The sequence below is a fragment of the Hibiscus syriacus genome, unplaced genomic scaffold (genome assembly GCF_006381635.1).
Source record: "Hibiscus syriacus cultivar Baekdansim isolate YM2019G1 unplaced genomic scaffold, ASM638163v2 tig00111311_pilon, whole genome shotgun sequence".
NCBI lineage: Eukaryota > Viridiplantae > Streptophyta > Magnoliopsida > Malvales > Malvaceae > Hibiscus > Hibiscus syriacus.
In genome coordinates this window covers 690801-711934 of record NW_024063054.1, presented here as the reverse complement: position 1 = coordinate 711934, position 21134 = coordinate 690801, and the positions used below count along the sequence as shown (strand labels likewise).

Here is a 21134-nt window from a genome sequence, read left to right as displayed (position 1 = left end):
GAGCACATTGATGGAACATGGGATTCATCAATTATAAACAAGGGCCTTGGTTTTAGCTCTTCGGAATTGGAACCCTAACAATATTTGATTCATCAACTATTACCAATCTAGCATGTCTAGATCCTAATATGTTTGGATTATTCCTGCAACAATGGGAGTGGAACATGTTCATTGCAGTCTGCCAACCACGAGCAAAAGATAAAATGATTGTCGGTATTAGGGTTTTACTTCTACATCCACTACAACCAGTCATTTTAATCCATTTGAATAAATAGGGAGAAAATGGCTGACACTAGAGAAATTCCCCTAGGCTCGTGTTCCTAGAAAGAAAATTAATGGATTATCTTTTTCCTGCTTTCCAGCCTGGATTTCATGATAGACCGGCTTCTCTTAGACGTTGGACTCGATGCATGGCAGCAATGGTTTGGAAGATTATAAAGTCAAAAAGGAAATCCACAGGGTCACCATTTTCCGGCACCAGCAAAAATTTTCTTATGTTCAAATTGGTTTTTGGAGAAACCGTACACCTTGATGAGCAAGAACGAGCTTCAATGGAATATTATAATAATATAACACTGGGTTTTTATTATAGGGTTTATATCAGACATGCAGATGAACAGCATTCAAGACACGTGATTCCTCTAGTGGATAATTATGATATATGTAAAAAAAAGCTTTTCATTTTTAATTTCATGAAGGTGTAAGAAGAATAGCATCATGAATCACCTCGGGAAAATTGCATCACAATCTCCAACATATATCATACAAAACACCTCATAATCAGCAGCTAATAAAGTCAATATTGAGATCAGAAGAATCTTCTGCATATTGCATCACAGTTTCGAATTTATTACAATTTTCAAAACAGTAAAAATAAAACAAACAAAACCAACAATGCCAAGACAAGTTTAAAAAATTTCTTAAAAAAAAATTATGATGAGTTCCCACTCTGGCCAAAATTCATATCCGAAGCCACCTTCCGGAAAGCAAGCCTAGAAGAAATATCTTCCCACCAAGCTTTAACGTGTGGACGCTCATTGATAAGATTAGCACATGGAGTTTTCATGAAATAGTAAGTGAAAGACAAGTGGAACAAATCGGCCAAGCTGTAGAAATTACCGGCGAGGTACTTGGTGCGGCCAAGCTGATCTTCATACACGTCTAGTACTTTTCCTAGCTTCTCCATGTTCTCGTCGATGATTGCTTGATCCGGGGACTTTCCCTGCAGTGGTGCAGCTAAGAACTCGAAGACGATCGGGGAAATCGCAGGGTGGTATCACTGGGATTCAACCTCCATCCACATTTTCACCTCGGCCGCCTCTTTAATGTTTTGGTGCCGGATAAGATCGTTGCCGGCTTCCTTGAACTTTTCGGCCACATATGTACAGATTACCCTGGATTCTGATATACAAAAATATAATCAAAAGAAGCGTTTTTCTCTGTGAAATATTTGGTTCCGAAAGTGATAGACAGAAGACTACCGAAAAGACTGAGATCGCCATCTTCCAGCACTGGTATCTGACCAAAGGGCTGCAGTATCAGAAAGAAGTTATGAAATACTGGTGATATATATGTTGACTATGAAATAGAAGAATAAGAAAGTGTGTTTACATTCTTGGCTAGGAAAGGAAGGTGCTTGTGTTTGCCGGCGAAAATGTCGACAGGGACGAGCTCGAAATCTGCTTCTTTCTCATGCAAACAGCTCATTACGCGAGAAGTGCAGGGAGACAAGGCAGCCCCATACAGCTTGAGGGCCATTTTTTTTCTAACGAGATATCAGAGAGAATGGAGAGAGATAAAGGATAATAAGTGAGCGAGGAACCTCAAAGAAATGAAGTGCGCAAGTGAAAGCTGGGTATGTCTTTATATAGTACAAGGAATGCAATAAAAGACCAAACACCCAGGCATGAATTTATGTGAGGGGTAATTTACACAAGTTTAGGGAAAGTAAATTTATGAAATTTTTAGAATGGATGAAAGTATATTATAAATAGTAAAAATAAAAAATATTTTATATATATATATATATAATTTAAAACTTTTAAATAAATAATGGCTTCTATCCATCTCTTTTAATCCATTCTTATAGATTATTATCTTTGCCTAACTTTCAATTACTTTTTGTTAAATAAATTATAATAAAAAAATGGACCTAATTAAAAATAACATATATTTTGAAAAAAAATTAAATATTAGAGTTCTTAATAGAATAATAAAATATCGTTCAACTTATATTAATTAAGATGATTTAAAATTTGAAGATGCCACATTGTGGTCAAACCACAGTTTTCCAGCGCAATGCATAAAAAACTAAAAAAAATGGTCAAACGACACAGCAAAGCATCATCTTGAGATTTGCTTTTCTCTGGACTTTTTTTTTATAAATTTGGAGTGAATATAAAAATGTATTTGTTTAAATATTTTTAATTATTTAATAATGAACTTCTTATGTCTACGATGTTTGAACTTAAGTCCTTAAATGATAACAACAAATCTCAAACTATTTGATTCATACCTTTTATAAAAAAAAATTATATTATTTGAACATTTTATACATATCGAGTATAATCGTCAACTATTATGATTTACCAAGGCTATAATATTTAAATATTAATTTTTATTATATAAGTTAATCTCCTTCTATTAATAATTCAATGAGGGATCTACCCATATTTCTTGAAACTACTATCACATGTTATTCTATTTGATCAGGCTAAGTTTTATTTGTAGGATAAATTAAACCAATGATCACTAATGTTTGAGTAAGTTTTCGTTTTTGTCACTAATATTTTAAAAGTAATAAATCGGTTACTATTGTTATCTACTTATAAAAAAATGGTCACTAACATTATCAATTTATAACAAAATGGTCATTCTACCGTCATTCTCATTAAATTATGATGTGGAAACGTTAACAAAAAGATTAATATTTCATTTTATCCCTAAACTACTACTAAAACATCAAATAAGTCCCTAAACAATGAATTTATATCTATTTTACCCCAAAAGCTTTCTAATTTTCATTTTTTCCCAAACCCTCCACCACCTCCATGATATTCTAATCACATTCCTTACAAAATGAAAAACACACTTAAACAATTAGGAACATTTTCCTTGGTATTTGCTTCAACCACACTTAAACAATAACATTTATATTTAGACAATAAGTTTTTTTTGGATAAGTAAAATTTTACTATCCAAAAAAGAGTTCAATACAAAACATCCCAATCAAGGATCAAAGACAAGCTATATACAACAAAAGAATGGTTAGCCTATACCCCAATTATTACAAAGATGCATATTAACATTATCAAGTCTATTTAGATCTCTATTTCTTAGTTGAGTACCAACAGTCTCCTTAATGGAACTAAGCAAATCTTCAACGGTTCGAACCCTTCCTTGGAATAATCGTCTATTTTTTTCCTCCCAAACAATGTAAATGAAAGCACACCAAGCAATCTTCATGATGGAAGTAAGGAGAGATTTACCTTTCCAAGTCGAAGAAGCCCAAGAAAGCATGTTATCCCATGACATAGGAGGTTTGACCAAGTGAGAGAGATTTAAAATTCCATTCCAAAGAGAAGCATCCATAACACAATCATCAAATAAATGATTTCTCGTTTCAAGGGCCTCATTGCATAAAATACAAAAACCAACTGTGGTAATTCCCATACGAATAAGTTTGTCCCTAGTTGGGAGTCGATCAAGGATTGCAAACCAAGTAATAATTTTAAATTTTGGAATGTGAAGGGGAAACCAAATAAGCTTGTGCCAAGGTACCTTATCATGTTTGATTCGTATCTCTTCCCAAATACCTTTAGAATTCGTTGCTCCTGCATTAAGGATAGAGAGGGCCTCAGTTTTCAATTTAAAAAGTCTGTTGAAACAGTTGCTGAAGGAAACACTTTTGGACATCTGTCTAAAATCTTTAAATTTAATCACATAGTTATAAATCCATGCAATCAATAAGGAGCCTTCACCAGTAAGAAGATTTCGAATGAGCTCTATCATACACACCTTATTTCATGTTTTTAGATCCTTTAATCCAAGCCCTCCTTCAGATTTAGGATAGCAGATATTTCCCCAGCTTACTCTTGCACCAGTGGCTGCAGTGTCAGTGCATTTCCATAAGAAACGAGAGCATAACTGGTTAATCCTATTAATAAAAGCTTGTGGAAGAAGAAATTGTCTACACCAGAAGTTAGCAATACTTTGAAGGACAGTTTTAACAAGTTTTAACTTTCCTGCATAGCTTAGGTGTTTCCCAGACCATTGATGAATTTTTAATCTGAGCTTTTCAATAAGAGGATAACAATCATTAGCAGTAAGTTTTCTGGTGACAAGTGGAACCCCAAGGTATCTCACTGGAAGGTGACCATACTTGAAGCCAGTAGAAAGATTGATGATTTCAAGGTTCTTAAGAGAAATTCCAACAGAAAAAATATTAGATTTGGCCACATTTAGCTGAAGCCCTGACATTTCATAAAACTTGTTAAGAACAGAAGTAACTCCAATGACCGATTCTAAATTTCCTTTACAGAAAATTAGAAGGTAATCCACAAAAGTTAGATGAGTGAGACCAATTTTTTTGCTTTTTGGATGATACCCGAAAATACCTCTAGCAGCAGCAATATTAAGGAGTTTTGAAAGGATGTTTATTTTTAGAACAAAAAGTATGGGTGATATAGGATCACCTTGCCTTAGACCTCTTTTTCCTTTAAAATAACCAATCAAAGATCCATTGAGAGAAATGGAATATCTAGCTTCCGTGTTGAAAGCTTCAATCCAAGCAATGAATTTAGGAGATAAGTCAATGGCCTTAAGAATTGAAGAGATAAATCCCCAGTAAATAAAGTCAAATGCTTTTTGGAGGTCTATCTTGATAGCACACCTTAGAGAAATAGTTTTTCTTCCATAGCCTTTAACAAGTTCTTGTGCTAGTAGAGTATTGTCAATTATATTTCTACCTTTGACAAAGGTTGATTGGTTGAGGGTTATGATTTCAAGAAGCATGTTGGTCAGCCTTTTGACAAGAATCTTGGTAATTGATTTATAAACCACTGAGCAGCAAGAGATAGGTCTATAGTCTTTAACCTTGCTAGGATTAGTGATCTTAGGAACTAGGGCTATAATTTTAGAGTTAAAATCTGGCATAATGAAAGAGTTATTGAAAAACAATTTTACTGCTTTTGTGATATTCGCACCAACCACTGACCAGGAGAATTTAAAAAAGAGTGGTGTAAAACCATCAGGGCCAGGGGCCTTATCATTTCCTTGACTAAAGATAGCATCTTTAATTTCCTCAGCAGTGATGTCTTTTTCTAATTCTGATGTAGCTTCAGAAGACAGATTAAGCTGAAGAAGATTTTTAAGAACTTTAGGATCACTGAATTTAACATAGGGATCAGCACCCAACTAATTTTTGAAGTAATGAATGACTTCAGAGGTCATTTCATTAAAAGACTCAAGTATGTTGCCTTGTTCATTCACTAGAACTCTAATAGTTTCTCTTTTGTTTTTGGAAGCAATGAAAGAGTGGAAAAACTTTGAACATTTGTCACCCTCCTTAAGCCATTAAATTTTAGCTTTCTTATTTAAAAACAAGTTCTCTAGTGCTTAAATAGATGAAAGTTCACTCTGAATGTTTAACTCAGTATCAATGGAGCTAATTCTTTGGAGGGTTGAGAGTTGAATTTGTTCCAGCTCATCTTTCTTTTGCTTAACCCTTGAAGAAATATTGCTATAGAAATCCTTATTTATATTCCTCAAACAATTCTTCAGTCTCTTTAGCTTGAGGAAAAGAGACATCATAGGATTTTCCATGAATAGGTTGCTGCCAAGAATTCTGAACTTCAAGAAGAAAGTTAGGATACATGGTCCAGAAGTTAAAGACTTTGAAATGTCGGGGCGATTTACTTGGGAATCTTTGTAGAGCAGACAAGGGCCATGCAATGGTCAGAAGGCCATGGGGCAAGAAATTCCACAAACGAATTTTGAAAAGATGTGACCCAATAGGAGTTAACAAGAACTCTGTCAAGTTTCCTAGCAAGGTAGGAGTCTTTTTGTTTATTTCTCCATGTGAAAGTTGGTCCAAAGCAAGGATGATCCTGAACAAGAAGATCATGGATAATGTCTTGGAAATCTTTCATTTCAGTGGAAGTGAAAGGACCTAAGATGTCATGGTCAGAATTTTCAGAAGAGTGGATGAAAATGTTAAAATCTACTCTTATAATCCAATGAAAATATCCAAAGTTGTAGTCAAGGTCTTTTAAATGCTACCAAAGAAGTCTTCTTTGAGTACCATCATTGCTACCATAGATTGCTGAGATATAAAAAGGAATACCATTCCTAAGACCTTTAACAGTGATACATTGGCCAGTAGCTTGACAAAAAGAGAGATCCAAGCCTTTTTTTTCCAAAGAAACCAAATCATTCAATTAGAAGCAAAATCATAGTTTTTAAAGGAATTCCAGTTGCTGAACTTAATTTTAAATAAATCTTCAAATTTATCTAATTTTACCCTGGTCTCCATCAGACAAAGAATATCAACCTTGTATAGAATAACCCTATGCAGAACTTTATTTTGTTTTTTAGGATTATTTAATCCTCTGACATTCCAAAAGCAAATAATCATTGGGATGAAGAGACTAGATCACCCTCACTGACTCTATCTGAGATACTTTTAGCTTCATCAAGATGTTCATTCTTTTTAGATTTTAGGTCTTTGATCAATAGTGCCACACCCAAAGCAATAGACCGTGGTTTTTTGCTTTGATCCTCTAAGGAGGAAGAATTTTCATCAACTGTACTTAAAACCTCAAATCTATTTAAGGATCCTTTAAGAGCATTCTTGGTTTTAATCTTTACAGGTCTACCTCTACCTCTTTAGCAGGAGATTTAATTACTTTTCCAGAATATGGAGAAGCAAGTTGGCCTTCTATAGGAGAATCACTGTGAGTTAAGGGAAGATTTAAAGCATTGCAGACCTCTGTTGAATCAGGGAAGGATGAAGGAAGATCACCTTTAGTAGTAGGGTCAGAGAGAATCAATGAATAACTAGATGGTTCTTTACTAGAGTCTGTTTCTTTTAAAGAATTCTCATCATTTGAAGGAGAACCAGTAGACAATGGGGCTTGAGAAGAATCAATATTTCCAGGAAGATTTTTTGTGCAATAGGAATTGAATCTCTTTTATTTCTCCAAACTTGTGAAGAAACAAGGGTTGTAGAAGATTTAGCCAGGCAATCTTTCTCACTATGACCAAACTTGTTACATATTTTACAACTATAAGGAAGCCAAGGAACTTGTCGTAACCGTCTTTCGGTTGGGCCCTGGAATTGGGCTTCGACTTAAAAAATGTGGATTGGAGTCGCCACCGATCATTTATTTAAGAATAAATAGGTTGATCGGATACCTTATTTCTTACCTGATCTGCGTTTTTCCAAAGATGTGTCAGGTTCGGGAGTCGGTTACAGTCAAGGAAGGATTAGCACCCTTGAACTGCCCTTTCGGTACTACGTAATTTTCAGTTGTCTTTGATTAAGAAAATTATAAGTTTAAATTAAAAGATAAAATAATGATCCAAAATTACTTACCTTTGACGGATTTACAAATATACCTTTTAAAACTCAAAATATGAGTTAGAAGAGATGAATAAATGATAAATAAAGTAAAACAAATAAAATAAGGAGATTAAGAAAGAAATAAAGTAAATATAAAATGAATAGAATATATAAAATAAAAAATACAATAACACTAATATATACATAGCAAACAATTAAATAAAAATAAAATGATAATGCAAATAAATAAATAAAACAAGTAAAAGAATATAAAAACATAAAATATAGGTTAAAGATAAAAAGAAAATAGATAAATAAATGAGTAAAATATATAAAAAAGTAAAAGCATATATATATAAGTAAAATGTGTGTTGACAGATGCCCCTCTTTGCCCATAGTCGTGTAACGGGGATAGGGAAAGATTAAAAGACACACTTTTCGTTCAGTGGAGTTGAAAATTAACTCTGATGTTTCAATAACTCCCTGTCGAATTGAGTTACGGATGACTCCTCCATCGTGAAGTCGAGTTCATCTTGAAATGATATGAAATTGAAGCCGTAGTTCGGAATTTGAATCAGCACGTGGCTTCCCGTTACCCTTCGGTCTTCTCCTCGGTTTAAAGACCTTGGATCAGAATCGAACTCAGAAATCTTCATTGACAGATAGCTTTTTCTTGACTTAAGATATGTTGTTTGAAAATGGTTGCTTGTCACTAAGGCACGGCTAACCCAGGTCATCTTCTCGACTTGAAAACCTCGAGTGCAACCGGAAAGTAGTGCGATTGATGTGTCATCGAGCTGAATGGAGTCATACTCGACAATTTTGATGGTAGATAATCCTTCTTTGAGTTGGATATCCTTCGTCGTGAAGTTGAAATCCAAGTAAGTAGCATTGTTCTGAGTCCAATATCCTCCGTCGTGAAGTTGAAATTGGCCGTGAAGTTGAACTTGTGTTGTCTCGAGTCCAATATCCTTCGTTGTGAAGTTGAAATTGACTCTGAATGAAATTTTGTTGACAAGCAGCGGTCCCTTCATCGTGGAGTTGAACTTGCGTTGTCTGGAGTCCAATATCCTTCGTTGTGAAGTTGAAATTGGCTCTGAGATTAGGAAGTTGTTGTTGACAAGCAGCGGTCCCTTCGTCGTGAAGTTGAACTTGCGTTGTCTGGAGTCCAATATCCTTCGTTGTGAAGTTGAAATTGGCTCTGAGATTGAGAAGTTGTTGTTGACAAGCAGTGGTCCCTTCGTCGTGAAGTTGAACTTGCATTGTCTGAAGTCCAATATCCTTCGTTGTAAAGTTGAAATTGGCTCTGAAATTGAGAAGTTGTTTGTTGACAACCAGCCGTCCCTTCGTTGTGAAGTTGAACTTGTGTTGTCTCGAGTGTCACGATATCCTCCGTCGTGGAGTTGAAATCGCGGATGTTTGGCTTCGAGCTAGACATCCTTCGTCGTGAAGTTGAAATCTATTATCGAGCAAATTGTGTCGTTTCAAGAGAAACTGTCTCAAGGGAGACAAAATTTGTTTGAAGGAAAACATATTCAAAGATTTCGTTAAATTGTTTTCAAAGTTTATGTTTGGAGAGAAACTGTCTCAAGGGAGACAAAATTCGTTTCAAGGTAAACTATCTCAAGCGAGATAAAATTCATTTCAAGGGAAATGTTTTCAATGTTTATGTTTCAAGAGAAACTGTCTCAAGGGAGACAAAATTTTCTGTTTCGAGGGAAACTATCTCAAGAGAGAAAAAAAATCATTTCAAGGGAAATGTTTTCAATGTTTATGTTTCAAGAGAAACTGTCTCAAGGGAGACAAAATTTTCTGTTTCGAGGGAAACTATCTCAGGAGAGAAAAAATTAATTTCAAGGGAAATGTTTTCAAGAGAAACTGTCTCAAGGGAGACAAAATTTTCTGTTTCGAGGGAAACTATCTCAAGCAAGATAAAATCTTCTTAAAAACAAAAAAGCCTTGAGTGAAATGAAATGCCTTCTTTCGAGTGAAAACGGTCTCAAACGAGACAAATCTTGTTTTAAGAAAAACAATCTTGAGTGAAATAAATCTTTTTTCGAGAAAAATAGTCTCAAGTGAGACAAAGTATGTTTTAAGAAAAACAAATTTGAGTGAGATAATCATCTGCATTAAATGAGACTGTCTTAAGTGAGACAAAGTTTATATTGGAAATGTTGAATCTGGAGATGAATGTCGATCTTTCAATCTGTCGAGTTGGCTTTTAATCTCATCTTCTCCTGAAAGATCTGTAAAATGTATATGGATGTAACTATCCTGATGATGTATGCTTGATGTATGCCCAAATGAAATTTATTTACTGTTGAATTTTCCCTCAAGGGAGGAAAAATCAAGGTTTTTATTGCTCATGATGATGAATTCAAATATGCAAATTTCATGCGTCATGTATGTACGTGTTGATGTATATGTTGAGATGTGAGGGGAATGGCTGCGTGTGCAGTCTTCATTCTGACTTAATTTGTCTTCATTTCCACCAGGGTGTACTTTTGCAGACCTCAAGACAATTTTTCCTTCCCTTATCAAATTTTGCCCCAAAGATGGTTTCCTTTACCTCTGTTTCGATCTTGAGCTTCGGAGCGATATTTGTTGAATTCCAAGATATGCTTCCAGAGAACTTATCTTGTTTAAAAATGCTTTTCTTCTTTCAAATTTTCAAAATTTTGAAAAATATCAAAAAGAACTTTTGAAAAAGTTACCTCTTTCTAGGTTTCACAATTGAAGCAAATCATAAAACATGAGTTCATTGGATATCAAAAGAATCAAACACTCTTTTAATCTTTGATAGCTGCAAATCTTTGACAAATATCAAGATCAAAAAGTTGGTCTAGAGGTGGGTTTGTTTCATCGATTTGGTTATCGTGAAGATCATGGCATGCCCCTCTTTCTTGATTTGGTATTTTGATCAGAGGCGAACAAAATGACACAACTAGCATAATCAATGACTAGACCTTTCAGAACACTTCTGTTTCAGTTCTCTGAAATCTTCCATTTGTTCAAGTTTCGTAAGCTCTTCTAACAAAGGTAGTGCAGAAATATCGGTCTAAAAAATGAAATTCTTGAGTGCTCGTGTGAATTTGACTATAACAGGTGTTTCTCAACTCCCTTAGTCTATTATTACCGAAAATTTCTTTTTAGATGAATTTGATTTATTTTGCCATTGTCTAGCTAGCTGAATCCCTAAAGTCGGAGCGTTCAACCAATTGCTTTAGAGGGACAACTTATAATCACTTTTATCAGGTTTAACTGAAGGGCTCATCTCATCACAAAGCCTTTGACCTGAAAAAAGAAGTGGAGCAAACACCGAATTGCCAAGTGTCCGAGCAATGTCATGATTTGAATGTAATATATTCATAAAGCCAGGGCTTTCGAGTTTCCTCTATAACCAATTGCCTTAGTGAAATAGCTCAGCTTTAGAGGGACAAATCACTGAAGGGTTCGTCTCATCACAAAGTCTTTGGCCTGACAAAAGCAGTGGAGCAAACACCGAATTGCCAAGTGTCCGAGCAGTGTCATAGTTTTAAACATAATCTATTCATAAAGCCAGGGCTTTCGAGTTTCCTCTATAACCAATTACCTTAGTGGAATAGCTCAGCTTTAGAGGGATAAATCACTAAAGGGTTCATCTCATCACAAAGTCTTTGGCCTGACAAAAGCAGTGGAGCAAACACCGAATTGCCAAGTGTCCGAGCAGTGTCATAGTTTGAACATAATCTATTCATAAAGCCAGGGCTTTCGAGTTTCCTCTATAACCAATTGCCTTAGTGGAATAGCTCAGCTTTACGGATTTAATTTCTTAAGATTGTCAATAAGAACCTGTTATAGTCTAGGTGTTTTTGAAAGTCAAGGGATCTCATCTTTAGAGTTCAATTTCCAAACAACTGACCTAAACTAGATTTTCTTACTCGACTATTCCATCTGTGAAGATCATTATCATCCCTGAACATCATAAACAAGGGTATAAACCAATTAGTTTTACAATCTCATGTGCTAGTTGCCCTATTCTGTTCGCTCTTAATACGTGTCTAAATACCAAACCTTGGATGGACTCTTCATGAGAAGAGAAAACTTAGCTCGGTAAGAGAAAAATATGTAGTCTGATGTATCTTTTAAATTAGGACCAAGGGGTCTTTGTTTTGCAGGGTTCAATCTTGTCATTTGTCAAAGATTTACAACCTCAATTATTAAACCATTTTTAATTGAGGTGATATTCAAGGAATTCAAGATTAAAATTTGCTCATCTCCTAAGAAGGAAGCATTTTATTTAAAATATTTAAACGTCAAGTGACTTAAAATGTTCACGCATAAGAAGTACGAAAGAAAAACAAGTTCAAACAAGATGATATACTTGATAATGCAACAAAATTCCTAATGGATGCCCCATATGACTCTCGATCAGAATGGACCATTACATATTGAAAGTGAATGCCCCTGAATCGATATGATCTTGGACCTTACGTTTCAATGCCCCATAATTCTCAGTGGTGTGCCCTGAGCTCCCAATATGATAGCTGCATACGGCGTTAATATCATGAACTAGAGTCACAAGATTTTTCTCAACTAGCGTTGGGAGTAACTCCTCATATGTCATTGGGATTGGACTGATGCAAATCTTTTCTTTCCTTGGTCCTCTCTGAGTTTGTTTAGAAGTACTAGACGGTACAACTGCAACAGTTTTTGGACTTGAGACCGTAACACCTTTGTTGGCGTTGTAGGTATTGACATTGTTGATATCTCCCTCAATTTTTCCTTGTTTTATAGCTAGCTCGATCATCTCACCAGCCATAACTAGATCTGAGAAAGTTCCCGATGTAATTGCCACCAGGTGTCTGAAGTAGGGTGCCTTCAGGGTTTGTACGAACAACTTTCTAGTTTCTTTTTCATCCAGGGGTGGATGAACCTGCACAGACAAATCCCTCCATCGTTGCGCATATTGTCAGAAACTCTCATTATGCTTCTTTTCTAGGCTTTGCAGCATAACCCGGTCTGGTCTCATATCGTTGATATGCTTATATTGTTCTAGGAAAGACTTGGCTAAGTCTTTCCATGTCTTGATGTGAGTTTGGCTGAGCTGGTTGTACCACCGGATAGCTGAACCGGACATGTTCTTCTGGAAGCAGTGGATCAAGAGTTGGTCATTCCCTACATATCCTGTCATCTTCCGACAGAACATAGTGATATGGGCTGAAGGGCAGCTATTCCCGTCGAACTTCTCAAACTCAGGAACTTTAAACTTTGGTGGAAGCACCAAATCTGGAACCAGGCTCAGCTTCATTCATCCACTCCATAATAATCATGGTCCCCTTGGACCATCTTCATTTGATCTTCTAACATCTTGATCTTCTTTTCCATCTTCTTTTCCTTATCCTCCTCGTCAAAATCCGTGACATGATAGTCTTCTGGATGAGTGTTGGTCGTAGAAGCTTGTATATTTGCACCAGATATAGCTTTCCCCTTTATAGCATATGAGTCATCTTGTAATCCGGGTAAGATTTCAGGTGAGATAACCCCTTGTGGGGTAGGTGGTATAGTTACCCCTTCCGGTAAACCTGCCCCAAGCGCACTGGTCTGTTGTAAGCCAACTAACTTGGCAACGATCTGATCAACCAAATATTCTTGGTTCTTCATGATTGTATTCAGAGTACTCAGACTAATCTGGTTTATCTTATCTTCAAGTTCTTTCTGCAATTTTTCCATTTTCTCCTCGATTTGAGCCATTCTGGCCTCCATTTGTTTTTTCTTTTTCAAGCGGGTGTTATGCGGATGATGTGTATTTAATGTCTGTAGTGGTAGACTTTGTGTTTTCTCTTTCACTTTCTGAGACATGTTCTGTTTGTTAATACGAATGTAAAAACATGGAAAATATAGAAATAAACATGAGATATAGAATGCAAAATATGCAATGCATGATGTATGCAGCTTAGAGGCACTGATCCAGAAAAAATGTTCATTATTATAAATAATCTTTATTCAGACAAAAATATCTTATCTTGTAAGAGACATAAAAACAATCAAAGGTACACTCGGATTAAATCCTCTAAATCCCGAATAGCTTCTAGTAGATTGACAAGTCTTATGCCTTCATCCGTTACTGGTTGAATACCTTGTCGAACCACTCCGGCTTCCCTTGCCAGGCCATGAAGAGGACGGGCTACCTTCTGTACTTGATCTAGGAAGTCTCGGATGACTGCGTCTCTGGCCTTCACCCTTTGTTGTGCTTGCTCCCAACGGAAACGCCACTATAGACCTCTATGAAAGGGCACTATCTGAAGCTCGGCTGCTTGCTTTTTGAATCCATCTATGATAGCTTCTAACTCACCTATTGTTTTGCCATCTCTCTCATACTGTTTCTCCAGATCAGTCATCTGGATTCTCAAGCGTTGGTTTTGATGTTGACTGTCTGCTAAGCGACTCTGAGCAATCTTCATCTTTTCCTTCCAGGCTATCTCATTAGGCCCCTCAAACTTTCATTTTAGGATGTGAGCTTCGCCTTTCCAGTACTCGGAGGATATTTTCAACTTGGAGTTATCTTTGACAGCATCTTGATACCCCTTTCTTAAGTCTTCGAACTCGAAACAAACTCTTTTCTGTTCATTTTCCAGTTTGTCTGCTTTATTTTTCTGAGAATCGGCATCCAGTTTCCACTGATAGCACTCAGCCTCAAGTTCTTTTATCCTCTGCCTCAGCGCTGAGTCCGATCAATTACCCATTTCTCATCTACTCCCGCGACTCTGGCCAGTGTATTCTTGAAAGGCTGACTTTTGGTGTGCTTAACGTAGACTCGCCCTAGTTTGATGTTTTCACAGTGTAGCAGTGTGGTGTATTCTTCGATAGTAGGCACCATGTCCTCCCAGTTAAAAGTGAAACAACTATATCCCGGGTTCCAGAATTGGACCATGGCTCTAATCAAGGGCTCATCAATCCTAACGTGAAGTAAAAGTGTAATGTCACCGTACCGTTGGCTGAACTTCTGTTTCTGATCATTCTTTCAACTGTCCCAGATATCTTGAAGCTCCTGCACATTGTTCTGTTTTAGGCTGATAGATGTGTAGCTAACCAGCTCTGACACATAACTTTCTTGAAGGTTGTCTCCCTTTTCTTTCTGAGTCTTCTCGGACCATAGTCATACCTCGGGGTTCTTAGTCTCTTGTATTACAACACCTTTGTCCATTAATGCAGATTATTTTTGGTTAACGAACACGTTTTTTTGGTGGATCAACACCTTTTTTGAATGATGCAGATGATGGAAATAAAATAAAAGAGAGGAAAAAAATGAAAAGAGTTAGTAAGGTAAAGATAATAATCAAAGCAATCATGAAAATAAAAATCCTACCCCACATGATATCTACCCCACATGCTTATTATTCCTACCCGGACATGATCTCTATCCCCCAAGTTGATTTTGAACAAGTCCTAACCGCATAAATTTCTAGTTCACATGTTTTGAACAGAAAGTAAAGCAAAAAATAATTTCGGCATCCTAGGGTTTAAAATGAGGTTTTGGGGTGGGCCCTAACTCCTTGTAGTCTCCAGGTTTAGGTTCTAAAAAAAGGTACTCGAGTTCTCCTTGCCGGTGACCCCTTGGGCTTACCAGACCTTTAGTCCTAAACCCATCACAGGCTTCTGTGGACTAAGTTAAACTCGAGAGGAAACATTCCCTTATGCCCATACGGAGAATAAATTCACACGAAGGCATAAGGTATATGAATCCCGAAGGTTACTTGCTAGGCCCATACGATGAATAAATTCACACGAAGGCGTCGCTTTCACCCCCACTTAAAACGGGTTCGGAGCTCGGGTATAGAGCCTTTGGATGAAAAATATTTAAGGGCTGAAATCATTAAAAAAACGGTCAATACAACTATTTACTCGAAAATATAATCAAAAGTAAGTAATAAGGATCGAAATGTTACCTTAAAATTTAAACTTACCCTTTTCATTAAAAAGATAACTGGAAATTACCTTAGCCTGACTCACTTACCTGTGTCCCCAGTGGAGTCGCCAAGCTGTCGTAACCGTCTTTCGGTTGGGCCCCAGAATTGGGCTTCAACTTAAAAAATATGGATTGGAGTCGCCATCGATCATTTATTTAAGAATAAATAGGTTGATCGGATACCTTATTTCTTACCTGATGTGCGTCTTTCCAAAGATGTGTCGGGTTCGGGAGTCGGTTACAGTCAAGGAAGGATTAGCACCCTTGAACTGCCCTTTCGGTACTACGTAATTTCCAGTTGTCTTTGATTAAGAAAATTATAAGTTTAAATTAAAAGATAAAATAATGATCCAAAATTACTTACCTTTGACGAATTTACAAATATACCTTTTAAAAGTCAAAATATGAGTTAGAAGAGATGAATAAATGATAAATAAAATAAAACAAATAAAATAAGGAGATTAAGAAAGAAATAAAGTAAATATAAAATGAATAGAATATATAAAATAAAAAATACAATAACACTAATATATACATAGCAAACAATTAAATAAAAATAAAATGATAATGCAAATAAATAAATAAAACAAGTAAAAGAATATAAAAACATAAAATATAGGATAAAGATAAAAAGAAAATAGATAAATAAATGAGTAAAATATATAAAAAAAGTAAAAGCATATATATATATAAGTAAAATAATAATAATAAAAGAAAATCAAAAGTAATACACGTATTTATACATGTAAAATAGGAAATATATAAATATATATATATATAATAACACTAAAAAAAACATATATACATATATAATAAAATTAATAGAAAGTAACATGCTTATATAACAAGAATAAAGTAGGAAAAAAATGATTTAGGGGGGTGAATTAAATATTTAAAAAAATGAACACGCTTCGGGGTAGATCTAGGTTCGAAACTTCGAAACCCCACCCCTTTTTGATTATATGCGCAACCCACGTTTTGAGTTATTCGAACCAAATCTCAAGAAAAATAACGTGCACATGCGAGAAATGAACGAACCAATGTAAAAAAGATGCTACATTTTATTTCCTTTTCGAATCGTTTACAATAGCTTTGCCTTTGTATTTTCCGTGCTTTCCTTGTGTTTTATGTGTAAATCGTCTGTTACAATGGTGAGTTACAATGGCTATTTATAGTGCTTGTGGATCCTATCTTTAGGAATTTAAATCTTAGTAGAACTCTATCCTATTTTTAGGAGTTTGAATCCTAGCAAAATTTTATCCTATTTTTAGGAGTTTGAATCCTAGTAGGACGAAAATGTGTGTTGACAGAACTTCAACAAAGACAGTGGTTGTTTGGCCATTTACAAGAATCACTTCAATAGATTTAGGAATTTCTTCTTTCACTTCTACCTTAACACAAATTTTAGCAAACTATAGTCTAGATTTTGAGGCAGTGATAGAATCCATAGTTAGTGGGATTCATATGGAACTAGCTATGTAACTAAGGCCCTCTCTAAAAAACTATTCAAGAGGGACATTGTAGAGATGAACCCATAATAGAATTCAGGAAAGATCAAAGTGAAGTCTTTTTTAGTTTGGTTCCCATTTCCTTAGGATTATAGGCTTATTTAGGACGTGCCAAGGACCATTTTCCAGCACCCAACTCTCACAGAATCAGAATTGAAAGAGAATAAGTAAAGATTATTGCCTGTGAAACTTACCTTAACTTGATCCCCCTTTATAGGGTTATTCCACAGATTTTCGACCATCAATTGCATTGTTGCAAAATTGGGATCAACCCCAAGGATTGACCCACAAGTGAAGATCTCCATTCAACAATTCCGCCTTCAAAAACTTATGGAGGAGATTGTACAATTGGATTTGAGTCGCAAGATTTTGGGGGAAAGAATTGTAACTCTTGCCCCGCTTGACAGCCAAAAAGCTTCCTCCAGTCCATTTAAATGGAAAAGAAGCAACACAATGAGCGAAATCTGAAGAGGAAACAAGACAGAACGCCGGAGACACACCGGAGGTCTCAGTTCCGTTAGTCCTACTAACGTACACCCATAGAAAACCTGCTAACGTGCGCGCCCAGAGCAATCCATTTTTTCTATCAACAAGTCACATTAGACGATAAGTTGCCTTCACTTTTGTTAAAAAGATATTATGTTATTTTTTTTATGTTTCACTATATATTTTAGATAATTAGTAACTCACGAACCATAAATTGAATGCTAAAGAGAGAATATATCACACTAGTAAGTACTTTACTCTTGTGCAATACTGCAAGATAGGAACAAAAACACTGAGTTTTGAAGATTGATATTGCAATTGAAGATAATTTTAAACTTTTAGGTTATTTTAAGTGTGGTTGAACCAAATACTAAAGAAAGTTCTCCTAATTGTTTAAGTGTGATTTTCGTTTTGTAAGGAACATGGTATGGATCCCAGTTCTTTGAGTCATTCCCTTCCAAACAAGTTTTTCTATTCGACACTCTCTAAGGACGTGATCAATAGATTCAGTCCCCTCCTGGCAGGTTCTACAACATGGGTCCTGTGTAATGTTTTTTTCTAGCCCGAATCTCGTTCGTATTCAGTTTATCTAGCATGCAGAGCCATATAAAGAAGCGTATTCTTTCTGCCGTGGCCACTTTTCAGACCTAGTTTGTGTTCTCTGTCGGTTCTTCTAGAGTTTCCATAAGAGAGAGCGTCATGCCAAAACCTAGTTTGATCTCCCGACCAGAATTTCCATTTGCATCCCCGTTTCATAACCCCTTTGGTGCTGAGGATCCCTCTTCAAATTGAGGAGTTGTTTACACGAGAATGTATTTCTAAAAAGCTAGTTTGATACATATACTTTTACTTGAGGATCTTACACCAAAAAGCGTCATGTCTGTTGTGACTTTGCTTTTCCTAAATAAGAAATTATAAGGACGAGAGAATTCGTGCAATTCAATCATTTGATTCGTGCAATTATTTTGGGTTAGATATGATTGAATATATATAAAATCCTCTTTTAAAAGTTTAACTTTTTTAAAAAAAAGAAATTTTAGAGTTATAATTAAAATCACAGTGAAAATTAAATTGGAGATACTCGTACGCATTGTGTAAGGGTGGCAAGGCCAAGGGGATTATGGTCATGTTTTGTTTTTGTAATCCCAGTCTAGATATTATGATCAAGTCTCGAAGGTTACATTATTAATAAGTCATAAATACGTCAGTCTTTAATTAAGTATCGTCAATAATTTACAATAAATTATAGAATAAATAAATATTAATAGATAAATCATAATAATATAATAACTAATTCATAAATTTGTATCAATGAATGCTCTTATAATCGTTTGCAGGCTCAAAGTGAGGGTAGTTCCATAGATAAGTTATCTTTAGGCGTTCCATAATTTCATTTGCAGCCTTTTAGAATCGTTTTCTGCTGCCATTTAACAGGTTCACCCAAACATAGAGGATTTCGAACGCTATAGACTAAGCCAGAAACTATCCCAAGAAGCCTGTGTCCATGTGGCGCAGAACGAAAGGTTGCCGGCGCAAATGCCAGTCCAAGTGTTATATTTCGAGCAATGATCAGAGGCCACAACCAATGGTCAATCATTCCCTCAATGTTCGTGCAGTGGTGTAGGAAGTGGAGCCATCTCACAGAAAGCCAACTACGCGTCGGTGAGAAGAGAGAAACGAGAGCTGAAACTCGAAGTCGCGAGGATGCGAGAGTGCGGCTAACAGACCTGGAAAAAGATCACGTGTCCATGAAAAGGGAATTTGTGAGATCCCATCCCTCGAACAAGCTACTCAAACCACACACTAAGAAACTAAGAAAGCTCCACTCCTCGTTCAGGATCAACAACCCGAAGCCTGTAGGGGGTAAAGAGAATTCGGAATCTCGATTCTTGTCCCATAGGCGTTGGCATTACTCAGTATCATGGTAGCCATAAAAATGATGCATAAAATGTATAAAAAAAAAATTCACAATGTCATTAACTTTCTTCACATGTATAATTGCTCAAAACAAGATGACAAATGGCTCATCTTTCACAGATTGAAGCTTGAGATAAATTATTCTTCTTTGTTTCCATCGCATTAATCTTGGGACACATGGATAGGGTATGTTTGAAGACATTGAATGTTGTATTCATCTTTTATGAGATGAGGTGATTCGTTTCCAATATTCCATATTAAATTCCTCATCCCATAGGTGCAACCTGAGGCAATCAAATTGTCCATGAGGAACGCTATCTTTTATTTGGTTTGTGATTGCTGGAGAATACTCTCCACCAACAGATGTGCATTTAAAGATACGATTTAATTTAGAAGCATTTGATTTCGGTTCTCTATTTCATCTTTGTGCCTGTCAACATTTTAAGGATAAACCAGCATCAAATTCTAATCATAATTTTCATATGCTAAGAATGATTGTGGTTTTATAGCATAATTGGCTCGGGCTTCTGCTTGGAGATATGGAGAAAAATAAATATTACAGGGACGGACCGCCCTACTTCGAGGGGGAAAAACAAAGTCTGACAGAACACAACTAAATGTTAATTAGCAGTTTCAGACAAAATGGGAAGAACCCTTCAAAATGCTCTGCTAATGGAATGCCCTGATCAGTTCTTTTAGGCCATACCCGGCTTCGAGATCGATCCAGTGGCAATTGAGCCTCCAATGTATTTGCTTTCTCACCATTGCATAGAATTGAAGAGCTTATATCAGCATATAATAGCAGATATACCTTTATTTAGCATAGACAAGGGATAATATTACATGACCAAGTTAAGAAACAAGTTCCTCCCAAGTTTTAGTACAAGGAAAATATATACTATGACTATATATGACCCTGGCCAGAACCAAAAGCGGTGTACAAGGATATGATCTGCAAAAATAGCATTGTATATACCACAAAAAACAGACAAAGCTGTCTCATTTTATTATTGTTTATAGAAAGTTGAGGCATGCCTGCGTCAAATCATATGGCCCCTGCCCTTATGAGCAATGGGACAAGCTGGTTCTTCACTTGGAGTGTCATGATTTGATTAGGACCTATGAAAACAGCCGGTACACTGGGCTTGCATCCCATCTGCTGCAGCTCCCTTTCAACTTGTTGCCCGTCTTGGAGTTCGTCGAGCTCGTAAACTGTCGGATTTGGCCGGAACCCACTTTATCAGAGTCTTGATGGTATGGCTCATGCAACATGTGGTCCGGCTGAAGATCACCACCGGTCTTTCGGCAACCATCCTTGTAACCACTTCCATTGTTTGATGCAGCAGAGAAAAGTAGTTTGAATTGTGAGTGTGTCTATGGAGCTTCTTGGAGGGGGACTTTGAATGTTTACTAATCTGCTGGAGCCTAACGAGGAACCTTACCACCTTGGATAGCATCCATGAAGAGATTAGATATAGAAAAAGGAATAAAACAAAGAATTCCGTAATAGTACAATTTTCACTATATATGTTTGATAAAGACATTTGTATCTCCCTTGATTGAGTAAATAGCAAGTTGCATGCACAGCAATATGCTAATATACAACATGTGACAATAAACACATTTAAAAAATACATAATGAAAAAAATATTCCTAACATTTAGTTAAATAATAATTTTTCTCTCAATTTTTGAGCATGTTTGTCTCAAACGTT

At 36.0% G+C, this 21134-nt stretch overlaps 2 pseudogenes; both read right to left on the bottom strand.

Moving 5' to 3' along the window:
- Nucleotides 1–931: 931 nt before the first annotated feature.
- Nucleotides 932–1758, bottom strand: LOC120158412 (annotated as a pseudogene).
- Nucleotides 1759–20430: 18672 nt separating this feature from the next.
- LOC120158370 lies at nt 20431–20831 on the bottom strand (annotated as a pseudogene).
- Nucleotides 20832–21134: the final 303 nt, after the last annotated feature.